This window comes from Dipodomys merriami, unplaced genomic scaffold (assembly GCF_024711535.1).
Source record: "Dipodomys merriami isolate MVZ:Mamm:240054 unplaced genomic scaffold, mDipMer1.0.p SCAF_4, whole genome shotgun sequence".
Lineage (NCBI taxonomy): Eukaryota > Metazoa > Chordata > Mammalia > Rodentia > Heteromyidae > Dipodomys > Dipodomys merriami.
This window is the reverse complement of record NW_027205603.1, coordinates 25116797-25136761: the sequence shown is the minus strand read 5'-3', so window position 1 is coordinate 25136761 and position 19965 is coordinate 25116797. Positions and strand designations below refer to the sequence as shown.

General features: G+C 34.7%; 1 protein-coding gene across 6 annotated transcripts in view; it reads right to left on the bottom strand.

Moving 5' to 3' along the window:
- Positions 1–19965, bottom strand: part of Sntg1 (syntrophin gamma 1) — an 807695-nt gene that overhangs the window by 542668 nt on the left and 245062 nt on the right. For all 6 annotated transcript variants that reach the window (XM_069990696.1, XM_069990699.1, XM_069990700.1 and 3 more), the window contains one exon: positions 17544–17619. The gene's annotated coding sequence lies outside the window, so the exon portion shown is untranslated. The remainder of the gene's footprint in view (positions 1–17543; positions 17620–19965) is intronic.

Here is a 19965-nt window from a genome sequence, read left to right as displayed (position 1 = left end):
GAGAGAGAGAGAGAGAGAGAGAGAGAGACAGAGAGAGAGAGACAGAGAGACAGAGAGACAGAGAGACAGAGAGACAGAGAGAGAGAGACAGAGAGAGAGAGACAGAGAGAGAGAGACAGAGAGAGAGAGACAGAGACAGAGACAGAGAGACAGAGAGAGAGAGACAGAGAGACAGAGAGAGAGACAGAGAGACAGAGAGACAGAGAGACAGAGAGACAGAGAGACAGAGAGAGAGACAGAGAGAGACAGACAAAGAGAGAAAGAGAGAAACTCTAACATAGCAAACTTTACTATCCTTTCAAACCTAATCAGTACTGCATTCCATTTGAGTCAGTTGTCTCATGAAGACACAATGTTCACTAAGAATATCACTACAAGTTTTCACATACAATCTTCACTAAAAATGAGAATAATTAATTTTGGATCACACTTAATGAGTGCTGAAAATGAGACTTCAGGCATTGTAGCTTTGAAGTCTCTTTTTATTTATCATGATACTGTTGATATCTTGCTAAAAGAATTGAACATGCTCAAGGTATGAAGCCAAACAAACAAAACCCAAACAACACCACCAACAACAAAAAACTAAAGACATAATGTCTTGGACTGTAGAGAAAATAAATGTTCATTAACAAACCCCACTTTGATTACTTGAAATGCAGCACTGATAGCTGATTTGCTAACTCCTGCAAACCAAAGCAAAGGTTCTATAATGACTCAACTTGTTACTTAAAAGACAATATCACACATATAAGTAGACGCTTTCCTGTGCTTTATTAATAATTTAATATGTTACTCTGCTTTTACTTCTATTACAAACAACTCATATGTATGTGTGGTATCTACTACAACACACTATTAGGATTGAAGGCACACAAATTTGAGGTACAGAGTTCAATCCTCTGTAGCTGTGCAAAGATTGTGGCCAGTTCAGAGAAAATCTTGTTTTATATTTTCTTGTCCTGTGTTGTCTTCTAAAGTACTTGCTCATCCAATTTTTAGAGAAACAATCTGTAGCAGCTCAGACCAAGGGTATGGCATAAAATCAAAGACTAAAAATTCAACAGCTAGCAAAAACAGCTGCCAAAATACATTTGTTTGTATCCTACTACCAACATCAGAGCTGAAGCAACGAAACTGGGAGAACCCTTCCTGTCCCTGACTTCTTTCCAATACTGTCTCCTTGGCTCAGGACTCACCTACTGGTAGGACAGAGTTAATCATATGTATTATGTCTTATTCTCTGATATGACATACATTCTGGAAAGAAAGAAAATGTGCAGAGAGACTGAGAAAGACAGAAATGAGTCTGAGCATATTGGTAAAGCAACAGACATCAATGGAACATGAGATTTAATATGGGCCAATTTGCAAATGGGAACCAAAAATATAACAAATATGTCACTAAAAGAAGTGATAAAAATAGATAACTTAGCAGATGCTAAAAGGAAATATTTTACTATTATAAAAAAAGCCAGAATCCCTATGTAACTCCAAGTTCCAAATCTGAAATCATAAATGTGTAAGGTAAAACATTAGGACAAATGATAATAATGTAGAATATTTTTTAAGGTTACAGGGATAGTTTGATCAACCTTTCTGGAAGGTAGTCTAGCAACAGAAAATCTAAGTATGTAGTGTAAATCTTAGAAGAGTCACAGATAGTATAAAGACATTCCTGCACAAGGGAATTACAAAAGGGTACTAATCATGCTTTTATCCTGTGATAAAAAGATACCAGTAGCAATCTGAAGTTTAATCTTAGGAGTCTACTGTGAGGAGATTTAAAAATTCAGACAAGTCATGTCTAAGTATCTAATCCAAAGTCATGGTCTAAAAGTGCCCTCCACAGTGTCATGTGTTGGAAACTGAACCCTCAACTTCACATTGATTGTATTTGGAAGTGGAGCATTTGGGATGTTATTAGAATTAAATTAAGTCAAGAGGAAGAAGCTGCATGATGTCACAAATGATTTCATAAGCAAAGGAAGAGACTAGAGTGAGCAGCTTGTTCCATTTCACCATGTGATGCCCTCCTCCATTTACATCAACACAATGTAAAACTCTGCAAAGCATATGAAGAAACAATTGTCCAATGTAGAGCAGCAAGAATAGTGCAGTTTCATAGCACTGAGCTCTTGGTCTTCCCAGCTTCTAGAACTGCAAGAAATGAATTTCCTGATTTATAAATTATTCACACGCAGGTATTCAAGTACTGAAACAGAAATGAACTAAGACACCATATATGTATCAATACAACCTTAAAGATTATAACGCTAATTAAAATATAACAGATAACTTAAGCAGAATTACCTATATACATTTTAAAACATAGACAAACAACTATTAGAATTCCTCTTGCAAGAATATAGGTATGATAATCAGCTGTCACATTAACAAGTAACTTATAATTAACTTACAGAGAGAAAGGTTTATTTTAGAGGTTCAAGGATGTGTTAAAGCCACTGACATCATGGCCATGGAGGGAGAGTGAGGAGGCCCTCAGAGCATTATTTCTTTAAAGGTCATGCCCCCAGTAACCTCAGACCTAATACTATGCTCTAATTATATAATGTTCCTCCTCTCAGTGGCACGAGGCTGGGAATCAAGCTGTATACCAATGGTCCTTTAAAGATCCCTAAACTTGAAGTAGAGCAACATATGAATGTGAATCTTGTTGCATAAGTATTTCATATTCATATACACATATACACATACATACATACTCATCTGGACTTTGAGTTAACTGATAAATATTTGAGATTAAACAAAATCTGTGCAGAATATGTGCGCATATGATTAATGTAATATTTTGCAACTGAGGATCATGAAGAAGCATAAACACACAAATAAATAATTATAATTTTTTTCTAGACTACCAACTTTTAATCCTTAAGAAAATGAACCACATACTAGAAAAACAATATAATTTGCTTAGAAGAAACTCCTCCACTATTCATCCCCTCTACTTATTTATTCACCAAGATTTTCTATTCTACTTGTCAAGTCTGTGTGCTCAACTTTTTCTCTTTGCTTTTTCTATATAAAATGAAATTTTAAAGTAAACCAGAAGGTATTTTGTTTCAAATAAATAACACAGTTAAAGGATATATTCTTCTTCAACAAACAATTATACAGTAAAGGAGAGTGTAGTGGTAGATCAAAGTTCTTTTCCTTAGAGGGAAAGATAATTTGAAAGCAGGTTCTAGAAATATTCTACATTAACTGCTGGTAATCATGATGATTGATTCTTCAGTTTTCAGTCTTTACAAATGATATCATTAGGCTTTCACAGAAATCTCAGGTCCTCACTAAGTCTGTCAGACAGATAATTAGATAACCTGTTTCTGGCTGTGAAAAGTGAATCAAGGTCTTCTATACAGATCTTCTACTATCTCTCGGCTTTTCCTTTTACTAGGCCTAAAACTCATTGCTCTCTGGAATCCTAGGAAGAGGATAGACTTTACACATAGTGATTTCCTGGGAGCACTGCGTAGCTCAATCAGTGATGAATGTCAAGGACTTACTGAAAATATACACTTTACATTGAGCTGAAGGAACTCCTGAAATTAACTCTTTCAATTTTATATATTCAGATAAATATCTGTATGCAAATTAACAATATTAAAGCCTGATCTAAAGGCATAAGTGGATTTCATTCTTCTTTAAATTAATCTTTTAGTAACAGGTTATTGGTAATAAATCCTGAGCACTCATGAAAAATTTACTCACACTTTCTCTGCATATGCTATTGACTAAAATTATATGCTTGCCCCCTGATTTACATCTTTTCATTACACCTTCACTATTATGAGTTTCTGAAATTTAATAATGTGCTAATTTAAAATCGGCAGGAAGCTTGCAGATAACAACTGTTTATTCAATGGAACTATGAAAAGTAATGGCAAGCTATGAGAAGGATTTTTTTCAAACACCAATTTGACATATTTTTTTCTTTTGAGAAATGAGAATCATTTTACTAAATTACTTTTCTGTCTCTTAAAATATCATGAGAAAATGTAGGTGATAAATACCATTACTCATGATTTCAAATGGAGATTCAGTGTGTTTTCATCATTTAGAGAAATGTAGATATTTGCATTCCATAAGGTACATGTATTGGACCTCTGGATAAATCATAGCTCAAGGAAAAAGCTCTTTAAATTTGCTGCAATTTTTTTTATATTGAAACTGAGACACAGAACTTGAAAATTACAGTTTTCAGTTGCAAAAGTGGAAAGAGGCAGAAAAGCACCCCAACTTTTGACCTCAAATCAGTGCTGGATTTCCAATATCTCAACCTTACAAATGACCTGATGTACAGAATATATATATATATATATATATATATATATATATATATATATATATATATATACACACACATATATATATGTATGTGTGTGTATAAACACAAAATCAATAAAAGAAAGAATCATGTCTTAATTTGAAGAAAAATCTGTTCTAAACTCCTAGAGTACTTTTCCATGAATTTTTTTCTCATTCATCATCAAATTTTATATTGCATACTGTATCCATGCAATTAACATTGTACTCATAAACAGTAGATACTACAGTGTAATACTTGATGGGTTTCTGTTACAACATTAACCTCCTACCTTCCAAATTCACAATACATTAACTTAGAATTTTATGAAATAACATAGAAAGACAATATTTATCCCCTCTTAATTTCAACAGCATTGAGATAGAAATAACTGTCATTGTAATCAAACATACCAAATTGTGTTTTGATCAGTGAATTTGATTGAATTTAAATGTAGAACATTTAAGTACTTCAAAAAGACATTAAAATATATCACTTTGATGGGTTATTTCACTTTCCATATAACATAGAAGAACCTGAATTATAGTGAGAATCTCCTAAACAAAGATGGAAGACTTTTCACTTTTAGTAGTTTAAAAAAATGTAGTATATAAATAGCTATTTTAAAAATACATTAATTAATACTACACTTGTGGCTCACTACTACCTATTTCTAGCTATGTGAGACATGATACAAATATGGATATTTTGTTAATGTGATGAAGTAACTAAAAATAGATCCAAAGGAAATATATGATTAAACTTACACTTTCTGTTAAAGGTAAATTCATGCCTATGCTTTCAGGATGATGCGTAACTGCTCCCCATACAGAATCAGATTGCAATGATGGAATGGGAACGTTCTCCTTATTTTACAGATGAAATAACTTAAAACTAAAGAAACAAATCAATTTCTTAAATCCATATAGCAGATAAATAATTGGCCAGTGGGATCTGAAAACACCAATTGCTTTGTCCTTTTTAACAAAAACAAAGTCAACAAAACAAATAGGAAACCCATTTGGAGGTAGAGCTAATTTCCATGCCATGCAGAATGAAGCCAGGCAGCTGGGGATTCTCATTTAGCTGCTTCCTGTTCCTGCCTTGGGCTGCTTGACTGGCTCTGGATGGCTCAGGCCATACTTCACTTTCTCTGGGGATTCCCTGACTCTATGAAATCCAGTAAGTGATGAAAGGTAAAAATGATTTGGACAAACTTGTAAATCTTTCTCTTCATTGCCCAGTCATAATGTGTTAATATAGTGAGAGTATAAACATTAAATAGCCATCAAGATCACTGGTCTCATATAATAACCATTTTTTTCTGAAAATGTCTGCACCAAAGGATGATGTTCTAACATAATTTAAAGCTAATAAAACATAAAATAAAGAACAATATAGGTAGTCTGCCTAACTAGTTCATGAATGAAATTAATAATGCTGACTTACCTGGCATATTCTATCAACCCATGTCACTAACTCAATATTTCAAAATTAACAATTATTTGCCAAACTGGTCTCCTTCATCCTATAAAATTATACCTGATAAACCATATAAAATAAAATTTAATTTTAAAATAAAATCGCATTTTTCTATCACCAAATACCTGTGTATAATGGAAATAGTTTAAAAGTCAGAATTTATTTTGGTCTCTAAGAGTCACAACTTAATGGGACAAAGGCAAATATGAACAACAACAACAAAAAATCCAACTCAAAGTCTTTAGCCTAATACTTATAGTAAAAATACCATAAACTAATGAGTTTTATTTTTAAATAAGGCATGAGCATGAAATATGAAAAGAAAGATGAAACAAAAAATCTTGACATACTAATACATAGAGGGAAGATGAAGTGCTTATCTCAAAGATACTCTAACCCAGTATTGTTTTGGCAAGAAAAGAAGCTGTTTGTGGAGTAATTGCCCCATTCTATCTCAGCCCAATTTTGTCTTATTTCTTGGCATTCCAACTCTTTCTTCCTTGTACTTTATTCACTTTATTTCAGCTACAGAAAGAGTGAATAGGTGGCTGCATACTCACTAGGAACTCCTTATTTCACTAGCGCCAAATGACCAAGAGGGTCATTTGTGTGCAGTGCATAGGATCCTGCAGATTTTGCCCACAGGAAATGGTAGAATGGCTTGCAAGGGTTCCACAAGAGTGTGTAAGAAGCTTTATTGAAACAATTTATCTCTGCATGTCACTGGTATTTTTTTAAGAAGAAGGAGTACTTCCTGTCTCTGTAACTTTCTTCAATTTTAAGTGAAAAAGAATATTCATTTCACTTAGCATCATCTTATGTGGTCATATGTACATAGCTTTTGACCTTTTCTGCTTGTCCTAAACATGTAAGATGATGTTAAGTGAAATGAACCCCAAGATAGGGACATAATTTGTTTTTTTTCTTTCTTGGTATTGTTTTTAACGTATCTAAAATGTATTTTGTGATTTCTTTTTGTTTCTCTTGTATGTTCTTTCCCCACGATATAACCCCTGTTTTCACTGTATTTGACATTGCTGCCCTGCATCTTGTACATATATTTTTCTAATTTGGGGAGGAGAAGGGAAATTACCCAATGCTGAAACAAGGACACAGGTTGACCTATCGTAACAATGACATGTACAAGATACAATGTTGAAAGCAAACTTTACAACTTGGAGGGAGAAGGGGGAATTGGGGAGGTGGAAAGGGAAGCGATGGTAGGGGAAAAACAAAGGAGGAGGTAACAGTGCTCGATAGGTAATGTACTCATTACCTTACTCATGTAGCAATAAAAAAACTTAAAAAAGAACATTAAGTTGATTATAACATTCAAGCTTGTTATGGCTAATTCTTTTTTATTATCAAAGAAAAATCATTTAAATCAACTAATATGGTCTCCCTTGATGTGCCAAGAACCTTATTAATGCTGCCAATATCAACAGCTGCAGACTTCAGTCTATGCATTAGATATAAATTTGAATCATAGCCCTGGTAGCAGAAAATAAGGGATATATGGATCAACATATTTTAACTAAACTGCTCAATCAAGAAAAGCAATAATGAGAATATGTAGCAGCTCATTTTTACACGAGATTTATTCAAGGAAAATTAAAATGGAACCAGGAAGAATTGGAAGTAGAAAGCTGTTCTTCCTTGGTGAAGACTAAGTTTTGAAACTATTAAAAAGTCATTTATGAGGTGGCTCATGCCTATATTCCTAGCTACTGATGAGGCTGAGTTCTGAAGATAATGGTTTGAAGCCAGTCTGGGCATAAAAATTCATGAGATTCTTATTTCCAATTAACAACCAAAAAAGCCAGAAATTAAACTGTGGCTCAAATGACAGAATTCTGGTCTTGAGCACAAAATTTAATAGACAATGTCCAGGCCTGGAGTTTGAGCCCCAGGGCTAGAACAAGCAAACAAACAATAATCTTCAAATTATACAATGTTCAACTTGAATCTGTCATTAGGAGGGCATATAATAACTTGATAGTACTTACTGAGTGGATTAATAAATTACTAAAAGTCATTAAGTAATTTTAGGAAAAATTTATTTTAATTTAATTTTAAAATTATTTTTAAGTTGCTGTATAACAAAGTTTTGATTCAGTTTATAAGTACAATGAATTTTTCAAACAATTTTTAAGTTTTGATTTTAAGCAGCTTTACAAAGGGATTTCTACTCAACAATCTGATGGTATCCTTTATTTTTTATTGTAAGTAATTGTTCAAGGGGGTTTCAATACCACAAGTTAGTTTATGTATACAATGAATGTCACCCCTTTGGGCATTCACCCAGTCTATCCCCACCCCATCCCTCACTTCAGTACTTGGTTCCATTTTCACACACACACACACACACACACACACACACACACGCACACACACACACACACACACACACACACACACACACACTCGATACTGTAAAACATTTAATTTTAAAATAAAAAGAAGGAATGCCTATATTGTCCAAGAAATATTCTTCACTACAAATATTCTTCATTACAAAGCTGAGGGAGAATCAACTTAAATCAGAATTTAGCTTAGCATTTAGAACTTTAAAAAAAAATCACAATTCTTAGATCTGTAACAGGAATCAATTTAAAATCTCACCTCTTTTCATTTTTATGCTTTTGCAACAAAGCACTTTGTAATGCTGAAAGTAGTCATTATTTGAACTCAATAATTTTTTTGTCTTTTGAATATAATAAGCATCCTGTTCTGTTGTGCCTACATGCAAAAAAACAATCAAACAACAACAACAACAAAAAAAACCATACAGGAATCATACAGGAACTCAACATGGTCATTCACTGTCTCTAGTTTACTGGAGCTTGAATGTTGTTACTTCTCTTCTGTCTAGGGTGGCAATCCCTTACCCAAAGAACATATTCAGAAATGAACAATTTACAGAGGCAAATCACAGTGTAGTGAACTTACACTTTTTTTGAAAATAGAACATCCATTATACTCTCTAGTGTTTTCACAGTGTTATCCCTTTAACAACAGCTCTGTAGAATCTACTAAGACTGGAGTTCTGTAGCTCTATCTAATCAGAAAGTCTGGGCTTGGTCCAGAGTTCAACAAGTACAGGTGATTCTGTTGTAAGACAGTTTTAATAACTACTTTTTATGATATCTAAGAATATTCAAAAGCATAATAAAGTTATAGGAAAGGAAACAATATATACATTAGATAGAAAAGATGAGTATTCCCATTCTACGAATTTCATCTTTTTTAGCATCTCTGCTGCATCAAAAGTTTCTGGGATCTAGCCATCTGGAGATAGCTAAAACACTTTATTTACAGTGAAGAATAAGATTTCTAACCTATTTTACTGTTATACTGAGCTTCTCTGGATTTTTGAGGCAAAACCTGGTTGCATTGTTCTGACTAATTTTCCAAGTGACCCTAAAAGTTACTAATTTGAGTGAGGCCAGAATATAGCAAGGCTGTTTGGTGGGTCTGGACTGACAAGTGTTAGATGCCCTGTTTCCAGAACTATGCAATACTGCAGAGAGGATGGTGCCTGTAGTGCTTGTGGCAGGTAAGAATATTATCTGGATCTCTAATAAATCTTACAGTTTAGTCACAGCAAGAGCCCTGAATTTTTTTGGGGGGGAGGGGATTCTTATTTGTTTTTTCTTTTTTCTTTTTTTTTCGCAAGACGGGGGAAGAATCCTTTAAATAATTCTCATTAGCGTATATGAATCATATAAGAACATTTTCATTGCAACATTTCCACACATGTGAAGTAAGGAAGTCAGATCTGGCCAGGATCATATTGGCCACGTGGTGGATGGTAGGGTCTGACATCTTGTCTTCATGCTGGGGGAAGGAAACACCCTGCCTCCCAGGTGATGGGCATACCAGATCCCTGGAGGCAGTGGCAGGCACCTGGTTGATAGGTTACTGAATCTGTCAGTCCAGTTCCTGGGACTGGGAATTTCATGTGGACCTGCCCTCTGCATTCACTCTATTTAGGCCTGGACCAGCACATGTGTCTCTGTGATCATGTCCTGTCTCCTGTCTCATCTCCAGTCATCATGGCGTTCCAATTCAGCTCTCCATTGGAGTGGAATTATTTGTTGGTATTGTTTTTGTTCTTTCTTTCCTCTCGGGCCTGTTTCCTAACTTCCATATGTGTATTTGGGGCCACAGGTCTTTATAACAACGGGCTGCTTGCAGCCGGCTAACCATGTAATAAAGACTCCAAAATCCATCTTCCAAAATGTGGCTTCTGGGATAATTCACTTCATAACACATGTGTGCAGTCTATCTAGATTAAATTAAGTGTGTCTCTGTCATCCTTTCCTACCCATCTTAAGACAATTTCAACAGATTTCATTGTGGTATTTTCATACAGGTATGTAACCCTCCTTCACCCTCATTTATCTTCTTCATTGAACCATACACTTCTTGGTATCCTCCCACCAACAGAGCCTGGTCTACTATCTTGTCATTCATTTTCATCTGTATATTAATTGTATAAAGACCTTCCACCAGCTACTTCATATGTGTGTACTTATTATTCATATTAACATACTCTATTTTCTCTTTCTCGGACTTCCCACCTTTATTGTTCAATATCATTTACTGAGCTTCTTCTGTCATCTTAAAATTCCAATATTATTCTTTTTTCTATCATTATACTATCTGGTCATGTCTCCTCTATATCTCCTAGAGCATCATACTTCTTATATATGCATATATGTCTATCTGTCAGTCTATTTATCTATCTATCTGTCTATCCATCTATCTATCTATCTGTGGAATTTTCAGAAAAATAAAAGTTTTGAATTAATGTGCACCACTAAATAGCAAAGGGAATCTTGAAGGCATAATTGCTTCATTTCAAATGATCTCAAAAAGTCATAGTACTCCAGACATTATGGCACTGGTATGAAAAATAGACTAGACCAATGGAACAAGATAGAGAGCCAAAGCATGCAATGCCAAATAATCATTGACAAATTGACTAAAAAGTCAATAAATGGTAGTGGAAGAATTTGATATCCACATGCAAAATAATAAAACTGTATTAATATTTTATAGCATCATACCACAGATCAAATTAAAATAAACAATACCAAAATATACTATATTTAGATGAATATTTAAATATTCATTAAATCTTTAAATAATCATTTTATATGCAAAATGAAGAAATGACTGTTCCTTTGACAAAGTGTTATACCAGTAATATTGATGAAAGAGGATGGAATTTAAAATTATAGCAAAGCCCTCTCTGCATACTATAAAGAACCTGAAAAAATGATCCAAAATTGGAAGAAGTAGATTAGAATTCATGAGCAATTGGAATTTCGAGAAAGGAATGAAGTTTGCATAGAAAAGGAGGAAGATGTTAACTAAAAATAATGTTAAGCTATGTAGTTTCTTTTAATCACTCATCTGTTTCTAAGGGCATTTTCAATTAAACACAAAATAAGCGTGTTGATTAGGCTAATTAATGTTAGGTATAACCACCCACAATTTCCAAATTTTCTGTGTGAATGTGTGTTTACAGTGGGAGAGAAAAAGAGTGAGAATGAGAAGAGCAAGACAAGGAAATGCACAATAGCACTTTCACACTGGAAGACAGTTTGACAATTCCTCATAGACCTTTCAGTGCAGCAGCTTGGTTACAAGGTATTCAAACAACAGAAATAAAAACTCTGTGATGATCTAAAATTAGTATTTGTACCTGATGCATTAGGAACTATCTTCAGTAGATGAATAAGTAAAGGAACTTTACCACAAAAATGTCATATTATTTAAAAAGAAAATAATCTACAAAACCACAATGTGTCATGGATAAATCTAAAATACCATCACCGAAGAAAGGCAGCCAGACTCAAAATGCTGCATGCTGCTCAATCTCATTTTATGACATTTGAGAAAAAGTAAGGATCAGTGGTTTTGATGGTTTCAGAAGTGAGGAAAAGAAAATTGAATAGGTGAGATAAAAGCAGCAATTTTGGGTGGACAGTAATATGTTAGCAGTATTTACATAACATTATGCATTTGTCAAAAACTATAGAACATCAAAACAAAATAAGTAAATATTAATGTATGTAAACCAGAATAAACACACATTAAAAATGTCAGAATATTTGCCTGAATGCATATGCAGAGCCTAGAGTGTTGGTTCAATCCCCAAAGACAAATAAATGCCACAATTCTGAATGTTGAAATTCTGAAATATAAAAGTCCCTGCTGTCTAAATACAAAAAAAAAAACTTCTCAATTCTGAGAGGTTAAAATCACACTAAAATTCTGAGAACTGAAAACCCCAATTGTAAGTTTTATTTATTTTTTAAGAAGGCTTATAAAGTGGATAGAGAGTATCCTGTGGAAGGGATTTGTGTGTTTTCAGTTCTTTGCAGCTATTTCTGTTATGATGGTCAGAATCATTATGCAGAAAAATGGTGAAGCAGTATTCGATGAGTGATTATGAGCATGTTTCCAAAGCAAAGCAACGTGGGTCACAGTGGACTCAGAGGAGGGTTGATCTCATCACTGACAAATTGAACAGAAGCAGTTATTCATTGAGATTCAATGTATAGTTTAGAGAGTCTTACATATACACTCTGCAACTATATATGTTTAAAAAGGAAATATATATATATATATACATAAACATATAGTGTGTGTGTGTGGAGTTACTACCTTATTGTTAATTGCCATTATTATTTTCCTCTCAGCTGCTATTATGGGAATTAAATCTACATTGCATTCAGATACTGAAGGTATGAATTGTGCAAATTGAGTTTCCCGTTTGATCTTTCAACTAGAGTTTTTGATTCTTGCTAATTTGTCTCTGTGAAAGTACACAATGCTGAGTTTTTAAATACTGTCATTTGCTTATTAAACATGTTGAAATGTTCTAAGGCAATGAATAGATACCCCATTTATACATTTCTGTTTCTCCAACATCCCCTCTGTAGGACTGTGTATGTGGTACTGCCCCAGGTTTTTATATTGTCAGAAGACTTGGATGATTGCCAGAGTATTTCGAGTGATTCAAGTTACAAAGCTGAATACACAGTGACCAGTCATATTGCCATGTCTTTATATAAGGTGGTTTATGATCTATTTCTTCACACAAAGATATTGTCTGTTATAACAGTTGTATCCATGGGTCTATTGTTATTAAGAGTGAATTTTTGTCATGTTTTATTTTTCCCTGATAAATCTACTTATAGAATATAAATAAATAACTTCTAAATAATGCTTATAACTGTTCTCCAAAATTGTATTTTCAGAATTTAAGGGATTCTCTTTTTTTCTTCAGTTTGATTTTAGAGGATTTGACCTTGATTATGTCATTAGAGATTGAGTGATAACAGTTACTCCCTTGAAGCCAGCCCTCCTATGCTTCAATAATCAGCATTTTCCATGAGCTCTTGAGCCCTGGGCCTCTATTGACAGATGACACTTGCCACAACCAGCAAACCCCACTGCTATTGTGGCTTTGACTTATTTACTTTGGAATCAGGGAGGCCTGATGGTACTGGTCTTTGTAGCTAGGAGAAATGCTGAATGAGATTTGTTAGGAAACAAGTCCTTGCTTGCAGCCAAGGGTTTATAATCAAGTGGCTGGGTAGTGTACCCTGCCACTATTAAAGCATGAAAGCTCAGGAAGCAACTGAAATTTGGGAAAACAGGCTGGTTTGACTGACAAAAAAGTCATATGAAGCCAGTCTATACTCTCAAGAATATATTGCATTTTCTACCAGTTTAATTGCTACATTTTAGAATGGGCATACAGCATTGAACATTGTAATATTTATAAAGTTATATGACAACTTACTGTTTTATTTTTCTAGCCACCAAAGGTATCTGATAGTGACCTAAAGATTTTCTTGACAATCTTTTCCACAGAGGGACAGAAACAAATAAAATATGGACACAGTTCAGTCCAGAGAGGGAATTTCCAAGCCTGAAAACAGCCAAATTAATCTGCTCAAGAAGGAAAGTGACACCAAAAGCTTCCAAAAAATTCCTTTCTGCTGACTAAGAGAAACAAAAGAAAGTAATCAGAGGGGTTTTTTTACAAGTAAAATAAAATGATATTTTTCTCTTGCTCTAAGAAATAGTTTCTTATATAACTTTAGAGAAGCTGGTAATTATTTTCTGATGTCCACAATGCCTTCAAATTCTTAATTCTCCCATCCTCAGTGTTGGGGTTACAGCATGCACCACTATTCTCAGCTAGAGATATTTTATTCATCGTTTCTGTGTGTGTGTGTGTGTGTGTGTGTGTGTGTGTGTGTGTGCATATGTGTGCGTGTGTGTGTGTGTGCATATGTGTGCGTGTGTGTGTGTGCACATGTGCGTGTGTGTGTGTGTGTGTGTGTACATACTGGGGATCAAACTCAGGGCTGTATATATTCTATGCAAATACTCAAATATTACAACTATGCTAAATTCCCAGCTCTTGAATTCTTTCTGATATATGAATGCTATTTCTTGAAATATTTTTTTAATGTAGCCACTTTTTTCTCAACTAAGAATAGAAGTCTTTAAGATACACAGACTGTAGCTACAGCTACAGTTTATCAAATTTTTCTGGAATATTTATTGGGATCCTGTATATTTTGGCACAATTGTAAAACCTGAGGTCAAAAAGAGAAACTGTGACATTTAAAATTTAATAGAAACAAAAGCTTACACAAACAACCAAAACATAAATCAGCATTTTTTTTTATTTGAGTCCCAGGGAACCTTGTGGATACTAGCACCCTGGACAGCAGCCTCAATTCACTTCCCCTAATGGAAACTTACCTGAGTCAGAGTCTGTAGCAAGGAAGATGGATGGGCAATGGATCAACTTAGAGCACCCAAAGAAAGCTTGCTATGATAGGAAGACGCTGCTGATCTCAAGATAGAGCTTGGTTGCATTTGATTATTGTATCATTTCATTCATGAACAACACAGTCAGCAAAACTAGAAATGCCCTATAGGAATCAATGATTCTATTAAATCACACACATGCCTAAGTGAGCTGGGAGTTTCAACAATGTTTCTGCTAGAAAACAGACCAACAGAAGTTACATCTTGTGGAAACATAACCACACAGAAAGGAAACAGAGCAAGGGAAGACCAAGTAAATCAGAGAGTGGATGATTCCAATGACCCCAAAGCACAGAAAAGCAACCAAGGAGTAAAATTCTACAACACTGAATACATGACATAGTTATCTTCTCTTGGAAAATAAGAAAATATTTAGGAATTCTGAGATCTCCTCTAGTCAAGTAGAGAGCACTGCGCACCAGAAGGGGGATGGATGGCCCAGCTATCATGGCTGCTGACAGCCCAGTCACAAATGTGATATCGTGAAGCCACTTTCCCTTTCAATGTGGAACAAATGTAGCTCAACAAATGAATACATACTAGCAGGAATAAATAATGGGAGAGAAAGGTATGTGCTTATATTGACAGAGAAATATTTGAAGTGCACAGAGGTATTTCCAAAATAACTACATACTGTTTTGTATGATTGTCAGAAGATTCCTGGAGGACAGAACAGAACAGACACTATAGAGGGAATTGCTCTTTCTCCCTCTATATCTGGCTGTTTGCCTTCTTCATATATATCAGACAGTTGTCCTTGCTCATTCATGAAGGTTATCATGGAACTAAGTAGATGCCTGTAGCTCCAAACAGTACCAAATCCAAAACATATAATCTTGTCCAGGCATGATTTTATAAAATAGGTATAGTAAGACATGATCAGTAACTGATAATAAAATCAGACAATCAGACAATATGGTGTAATAAATCCATCAGCATCACTATTCTTGTGCTTTATAATCATTAGTATTAACAACCTACTTGGAGATAAATACTGTGATAATTTAATGGAGACAACTACCAAGTTACTAACAACAATAAGTATTTATTGTGGACGTCCTGGGCAAATAAATGTTCCGTGTTCCAGGTGGGGTCCCTTGCCAGTACAGCACACAGAACACAATGCCACTTAAAACTGATGAATTGATTACTTCCAAAACCCTGTTTAATATTTTGAACACAGAACATTTAAACCATATATAAGAGGCAATTACCACACTCACTCTGTATTGAGCTTTCATGAGAATTTATAAATGTATGACTATTTAAGACCATAATTGTTGAGCTTTACAGAAGAGTGAGGTAGAAGTACATGGAGCACTGCCTGGTGTATAAAAATGCTGACTCTCAAGGCTAACATACCATGCTTTTGAAAGCCCAACTTCTATTATTCTCTATTTCTTTTAGCTAATTCTTTTACATGGGCTTTTAAGTGAAGGACTGAGAGAAGGAATAATAATGATCAAGGGGAAAAAAATCCTGTTTAATCTGGAGGTTTGAATGACTGATGTTCAGTGATAAAGAAAGGGAGAGTCCAAGTCATGGTTATTTTTGTTGAGACTCCTGTCTTAGTCTTAGCTATAAAAAATCATCTGGAAACTTTAGAAATAATCTATCAATTACATGCATTAGAAAGAGTTTTGTTGTTGTTGTTTCTTATATACTAGTCAATTTAAGGATAAGGAAAATGACTGAATTCAGGAATCCAAGGACCAAATTTGAGTGAGAAAATATTTCATTTGGTAGCCATCCATATCTTCATACATTCTACCATGAGAAGTATAACTCAGTATTGTCATGCTTAGCAGAGTTCTCAGTATGGAGAATATTCCTGAGCTCTGATTGCCCCTAACTCAAATGCCTCTGACCTTGCCCGTAGCCCTTGGGAGTCCAGCTTGGGGTCTCCATTAATAAATAATTTGCACGTATGCAAACATCCAGTTCTCAACTTTTATATTTTTCATACAGATACATACTCAAAGTTGTCTTACTATTTTTGTACTACACTGGAATATAATTTACAACATCAATATGTACACAACACAATTTCCAGAGCTAGGATTATTTGAAATATAATAGACACCAATGAGTTTTCTGATTATCAGTAAAACCACAGTCAATAAACAAGAATTCGCAAATATGGTAACAATTTATTAGGAAAATAGATTCAGCGTATTCCACTCTTAGCTTTGGAAGCTTGGTTCTACTTATTTTTTTTTTAGCAATTAAGATGTGGTTCCTTCCCAGATTGACACTTGTCCTAGCTAAGATGTCAGACAACTAAGGTTGCAAACCATATTGATCCTCTGCTGTGTCCAGTGTGCTTTCAAAAGCTTCTGAAAGTGTGTATTTGTCTCATTTTATTAATTTCTTGTGAATTCATTCACTGTTCTCATCAAGCAAAAGAGAATGTAACAGGTCTTGTTTGTTCTCCAGTGATGTGAAGCATGTTAAGGAGTAAGTCTTTGCCAATCTTTCTCCTAGTGTCACCCACAGCACCTTCTCCTGGACTCCACAGCTTATAGCTGGGTGTGATTGCAGTTCTTTGTCTTAAGGAAGCATCTGACTTCATACCAAATAAAGTAGGCTTTTAAGAAATGAACTGCTATTTACATTACTCAAAATACTGCTTGTTAAATGAATAACATATGTACAATTAGAGTTGTTTAAACATATATTATTGAAAAATCATCTGAATACCAAATAAAGCAAAAAGCTGAGAATTGTTCGGAGGTTTTCACTCAAAATCATGAAAGAGGAGTCACAAAGATTAATATCAAAGTAAACAACTGTCTTCTAGAAATGTAAAGAAATGGTTATTTTTTCACCAATCAACAAATGATTCTTTATTATTAAACAATGATCTTACTTGAATTTAGGTAGAACAATATTTTCTTGTACTGGGTGCTTACTTCTCTGGAAATCTCAACATCCTGAAGAGTAATCTAGAGGCAGAAATAAAAAGATAAAAGAAGAGTCTGGTGAGTGTTCAAAGAGAAGCAATGAAGTTTACTTAAGGGGCAGGCTGCCACCCACATTAAAATTATCCCTACTGCCACCACATTTCAATTTCTAGGATTACCTCAAATCATATATGAATCATGAAGAGAAGAAATAAGGCAATATTTAACAAAGGGATAATGTTATTAGATTAAGTTCTGTTAGACACATTCTGTAGAAATTCACTTTAAAAGAAATACAAGACAGTATTTGGTGATCTGCCAATTTCTTTTGCCAGGAGTTGTCATTTGGATTTAACCTGCCAAGACAGAGGGCTTGAGAATGAACATCCAGTTGAAATTAGTGAAAACATTTTAAAAAACTTTCATTTTGAGGAATGGCCTACAGATTTAATGCCAAGAAGTGATGACTCTTTTATGAGACTTAGCTATTAACTCAGTTTTATAGTGGGAAAGGGGACTGACTCCTTAAGAGTTGGTACAACTCAAAGCCTGACCAAAAATTGTTCACTCTCTATGCTAGAATGCTAATTTTGCCTTTTGTCCCTTAATTTTTCATGATCCCATTTGTGTTACAAGCCCTCTCATGAACTTAATTATAGTATGGAAAGACTCCAATACTTTATAAAATGACAGCTAAGTACCATATTTATATTAAATAAAAAAGATAGTAGAAGTCTCAGGGTTTTAGGATTGGCTGTCTAGGAATCATTTGAGAAGCTTTTAGAAAATAGGCATCAGTTTCAGGATATATATCATGACCCTGAGTTTTATTTAAATTCACATAGATTTTTATGAAAAAAAATGCTGTAGAAAAATATAAATGATAGCCATATTGGGACCTCGAAACTAGAATAAAATTTCTAAAGTGTGAGATGAATAATACTTAGACAAACCTCAAGATTCCTACTTTTTCATGTAGTCTTTGTGGCCTGAGCTTGAGTTTCAGTGATGGGAGGGGTACTATGGGAGACATAGGTGAAGGGATTTTACAGACTTGATTCCCAGTCTCAGTTCATCAACTTAAAGGAGATCATCCACATGGCTAAACTTGATCAGGTTGGTGCTCACACAGAAGTTCAGATGAATCAGACTGAGCAGACTTGAGTTATGAAGCAGCTGGGTCAGGCCAAGCCACAAGCCTGCCTTCTAAATTTGGCTGATAGGTACTCTGAGCAGGCCTGGCTAACCTAGAACAAGAACATAAAGCCCCAACCCATACAATCTTGAATAATTGGATTCTTCTGGCATCTTCAATCATGTGGGGAAAAGATTTAACATTCAAATAAGAACACAGCCCCAGAGGCACCATGACTGCAACCCTGTGAATTTCTGAATAAGGAAACCAACTGTGTCTGCTACTCTGACCCAAGGGGACTGTAAGCTAACATAAATGCACTTCAAAACACTAAGGATAGAACCATTTCCTATGTAGCAGTAGATAATTAACAGATGAAAGAAGTATCATGCTGCTTGGCATATCATTTAATTTAACAAGTCTTTACCACAGTACACCTTGGGTTTCAACCTAGGCTTTCATCATAAATCAATACCGTTCTATGGAAGAGTAAATTTTTGTGCGCCTTCAAAAATGTATTTAAAATTTTATGAACAAGAATTCCCAAACCAAGCCAGGTGCTGGTGGCTCACGCCTGTAATCCTAGCTACTCAGGAAGCTGAGATCTGAGGATCGCAGTTCAAAGCCAGCCCACCAGGAAAGTCCGTGAGACTCTTATCTCCAATAGACCACTCAAAACTGGAAGTGGTGCTGTGGCTCAAGTGGTAGAGCGCTCGCCTTGAGCTGAAGAGCGCAGAGACAGCGCCCAGGCCCAGAGTTCAAGCCCCACAATCGATCAAAAAAAAAAAATTCCCAAACCAGAGATGTCATTATTGGAAAAGTTACTGACTTAAACATTACAAAAGGAAGCAGAAAGCAGCTCTTACAAAATGACTATTTAGAGAACTACTCTAAGTTTGTTTCTTATCCAAATTCCCTTTGTTATCTATTAGAAGTAACAAGAAATATTGTTACTATATAATAAACTGTCTCAGAACTTATTGACAATTTCAAATCAAACTTTCATCTAGATCAATAAGTGTACCTACTTCAATGCTCTTCACACACAGAAGGCAGGATTGGTAGCAAAGATGAAGAGGATTCCTGTTGCAGGATAAATTCAGCTAAAGTATTCCCATTTCTTTAAGAGTATTTCGCCAAGAATATAAAAACAATGAAGTTCGTAAGACTTATTGAAAACAATTGGTAATATTTTATTGACGTTGCATTTCAGAATGTATTTTGTAAGAATATTGTGGACAGAAGTATGTACT